The 4,530-nt window shown below is 41.2% G+C and overlaps 1 long non-coding RNA gene across 2 annotated transcripts; it reads right to left on the reverse strand.

The window, feature by feature from the left end:
* Positions 1–1,022: 1,022 nt before the first annotated feature.
* LOC119331141 lies at positions 1,023–4,311 on the reverse strand. 2 transcript variants are annotated; one of them, XR_005160398.1, is made up of 2 exons: positions 3,883–4,311; positions 1,023–2,735 (listed from the first exon to the last, which is right to left on the reverse strand). It is a non-coding gene; the product is annotated as an uncharacterized LOC119331141 (long non-coding RNA). The 2 variants fall into 2 exon arrangements; XR_005160397.1 differs by having other exon boundaries at positions 1,023–2,757.
* Positions 4,312–4,530: the final 219 nt, after the last annotated feature.

The following is a 4,530-nucleotide window of genomic DNA, read 5'->3' on the forward strand; positions in this document are numbered from 1 at the left end:
TGATGAGATTTTTTTTCATTGCACTGTTGTAACATAAGGACTAGAACAACTATCAATATAAATTGATGCTTTTTTGTAGGTTTTTGAGAATTGCAATTTCTGTTTTGTAAATATATAATTTTTTTAAATAAGTGTACTACACCATTATAAAAGTTTGTACTGAACATGTCCAAAATAATTACTGTAGCTTTTATTTGACCACAGAGAAGCATTTTTTAAAATTTGAAGATTGTTTGGGCTGGACATACCAAAACAAACACTTCAGGAAACAAGAGTCTGAACTTTTTGTGCATTTTCCCATTGATCTTCACTGAACTAAAATTAGAATTTGAACTCCAACTTTCTTTTAATAGAACATGGTAAATCCATGTTGTCTATTTTTTTAACCAGAAAACTGAGCAAGATTGCTCGTTGAAGGCCACATATTTTTTCATATAGTAAGACAAGTGAAAGATAATATATAAAGGCCCATTGGAGAAAGAATTAGCAAAACTGAAACAAAAACATATGTTACCAGAACTGAAAGTAGTGGTTTTTCAAACTTTTGGGTGAGAGCATGGTGCTCTAATCCGATTTTGCATATATCTAAAACTCCACGGGCGACCTGAACTGATGCATAACAGTATGAGTGCAGAATTCTTGTAAGCATAAGAAAATACATAAAAAGGGCAACCTGGTGCATGTAGCTCCCGCTTGCGCAGGGTCCAGGGAAGGGTCCGACCACTTTGGGTCTATAGTACGCAGCCTTTCCCTACATTTCTGTAAGAGGCTGTTTCCAGGACTTGAACCCATGACCTCATGGTCACAAGCAGCAGCTTTACCACTGCGCCAAGGCTCCCCTTCCATAAGAAAATACAGAGTGCACATATAATTTTTCAGGATTTCCTCGATGTTCTGCACATTAAAGTTGATGTACTGAAAATAATGCAAAATTTGAACTGAAAATTAAGTAAAAGCTGAACTCTTGTATAGTTCAAGTAACTGTTTTGTAATTATATGTGTTAACCATGTGCTACACACAATGAACTGATACATTTTTTATTAGAGAATTGTAGTAATATAGGTACTGGAACTTCTAGTAGTATATATATACATCGTGTCATAAGCAAATAACATCCATGATCTCCACAAGACCATACACTCCAACCAGCCACAATCATGCGAATATCCCACTCTCTCGTATCTTGAGAACATAGGCAGCAGAGGGAGAGAAGCACCAGGATCCGGAGTACCGTCATGAGGTGCAGTTTTTGCACTCTCCTCATCCGTGCTGGTCACCTCACAAATGTCGACGCCCACGATGTCAACCTTTCCCTCCGTCCTGCTGGCCTTCCCAGATTAATCTGTTGGCTCTATTGGACCACCTTGGCATGAATGCCGAGGCCTCAGGACCCTGTGGTGTCAACGCCAGTGGCAGTGCGCTGGGAGTATATATCTATATTGTAGCGTTTCAAACAACCCATTGAAAATGTGATCTGAATATTCTGAAAAAAAGAGCAAAGCACAACATAGATGTAGCGTAATTCCTTTTTACCAGCATTAAGTTATGTTGTTAAAGCTAGATGCCATATGTAGCTATAATCTACAGCATACTTTTGAAAGGGAAATATAGAGCACGTGGGATTAAAATCTAAGGTTCAGTTTCACATGTATCCCAAGAACAAATCCCCAATATTGGGCAGTGAGCATAAAATGTAAACTGAACCAAGTAGTCCCCAATATTCTGCAGTAACTAATAGTAAGTAATAACCCATGATTTGCAAACAACAGTATTACTACTCTATATGGGCACTAAACTCACCATAGCAACAGTATTTATGTTTTTAGGATAAAAAGAGTGTCTGTCAGTTAACAATCAAATAACCAAACAGGAAAAAACACATAAATAGTAGCTGAATAGTCTAAAAAGGCATGTGTTTGGAGCCATTACATATGACTGAATAACCAATTTGCAATGTCGCAATTGTGCTGGTCAAGGAAAATGGTGAGATGGAATGGAACATGACAACATGACATTGGCAAACAGAACAGATCAATATACTATACTGCAGCCAGCAACACATTTACAGCTATATCCACAAGTACTGCAACCCACAAACTTATTTCAGTAGCACTTAATCTAAGGAAAAAAGTATATAGTGCCTTATCAGCGAGCTTGACCATGCAAAAGCAGCTAACCACAATTTATCATATTATCCATGCATAAGTATGAGTAGAATGTCCATGCAAGAGTCAAAATCACCAGTTATATTGATATTTGTATTGGAAGTCAAATGATGACAATAAAAGTCATTCTTAGAATAGCATATGTACTATCTCAGAAATAAATTGGTACTGCAGAACATCATTGTGTTCATGTGCCATCCTAAAATGAGGAGAATTGGGAGAAAGAACAGATTGGATGGGTACTCTTTTTTTGAGAGCAAGACAACACTTTCATTCCAAGAGAAGCAACAGTACAAATATTTTTCCCAAATACAGCCTGGGATTACACATGATAAACCTGTTTAACAGAGTGCTTACAGCTACAAGCTGGATTGTGCGCTGAAACATTTAGCAAACGACCAACATGAATAACAGAACAAGAGTAAATAAAGGGTCTGGTGTACTCTTCGTGCCGAACTTAAGCATAGACCATTGGATGATGTGACTTGACGATGCTTGTCATTTATAAAGGGTCTGTGATAAGCCATATGAGAATGTGACCTTGATTCACAACCAAGATATCAGTAACTCTATGCAGCGCCAATCAGGTCCCTTAATTGGTCAAGGCAGTCAAGAAGTGATTTATAAATACTAGTCATGCATGATCTCCACAATACCGATAAATTGAGTTGTTTCAATAACACAAATTGAACTTTTTCTACGATTATTTTTTAACTGATGATAAAATACATAGTGAACGGTGCACTTATTGTATGATTTCTTGCAAAACCATGGAAGTATACTCTGTTCAAATCCATTCTGCGACTTTGTTTCCAGAGAGTGGAAGAATTTAGGACAATGCAAATATTTATCTATAATTTGGTCATTTTAGTGTGGTCTGAACTGAACATACCTGATCAGTGATTTTCCAGAGCCATGAAAGGAGTTGGAGGAGGCAGCGATGGGGAATAAAGAGTTCGCGACGACGCATCTGGGAGATTGAGGGATGGAGGCGCATGGGGGCAGGTTGGATGCTGCACCAGCAGCTCGCAGTGGTCGTGGCTGTCGCATGGCTTCCCGGGGACGCGGCGACCGGGGATGTTCTGGAACTCTTTCCTGAACATCTTAGGTCAGAACACATATATTTTTGTTATCTTTTTTATATAGACAAAACTTCCAAGTTTTCTCTAAGACACTCGTTGAACTTTTAACTTCCTAAAAGTTCAACTATGTATGGATTCATTAAACTTCCAACCAAAATCAGACGAGCATCACAAATGCTACGAGCAACAGTTCAGAATCAGCGAGAACACAAGTTTAGTAACATTGTCAGTTCAGTAATAGACACAAGAAAACATGGTTGAATCATCAATTTAGAGATGAGATATTTATTGTGGCTTCCATTTTGATAGTAGTACATCAGTTGTTTTAAGAAACAAGAAATATGAACAAAAAAAGTCTAGCTCCTTGTCAGCATTTCAAGAAACATGTGTAGAGGTATATAAAAGAAATTGAATTAACAACAATATATCATATGAACTTGTGGAAGCACATTTTATTTTTTCACTGCATTTTCCCCACAACTTGTTGCAACAAAGCACCATCTTTTGGCAGCACAATGGTTTGCAGAATCATGGCAGCTGGGACTAAATTGTCCTGCTGTGAATCAAAACTTCAGAGATAACTAAATTGTACTGCTATGCAATCAAAATTACAACTGCAAGTTAGCAAGGATACGTGATTCCAGAAATGTCCCCCAACATGTACTAGGAAATTTCAGAACCTGTACTGACAATGAACTATGGATCGACGGTACAGGCGGAGGAGCTCCACCCCGGCGAGTCTCACAGCCCCGCCACGTCGGCCAGATTCGCACCGTCCGACACGCAGGAGGAAACAGGTGGACGCGGCTACCGGAGCTGGCAGAGGATGGCGGTTGGCGGCGCCAGGAGCCGGAGAGGTTGGGGACTAGGCGTCGCGGGGATCCAGGGAGATGGGGGCGTGCGGCGCCGGGATACAGGGAGGAGGTAGGGGCAGGGCGGCACCAGGATCCGGGAGGTTGGAGGTTGGGGGCGGCGCGGCCCTAGGATCCGGAGAGGAGCTGGGGTGGGGCGGGGTGGCGCCACGAGCCGGGGAGGAGGTGGGGCGGGACGGGGCGGCGCCGGAGCCGGGGAGGAGGTGGGGCGGGGTGGCGCCGCCGGGAGCCAGGAGAAGGTGGGAGCGGGGGGTGGCTGAATGTGTAGTGGGTGGGCAGAGGTTAGGGTATTTACTTCTTTTTTCTTGTTCGAAGACGGTTGACAGGTTGATTATATATGGGCTATTTTGTTTCGTCGTAATAAAATATTATTCTGTTACCCTACTTGAACTAATAGTTTCAGGAGGTGT

Source organism: Triticum dicoccoides, chromosome 7A, assembly GCF_002162155.2.
Source record: "Triticum dicoccoides isolate Atlit2015 ecotype Zavitan chromosome 7A, WEW_v2.0, whole genome shotgun sequence".
Classification (NCBI taxonomy): domain Eukaryota; kingdom Viridiplantae; phylum Streptophyta; class Magnoliopsida; order Poales; family Poaceae; genus Triticum; species Triticum dicoccoides.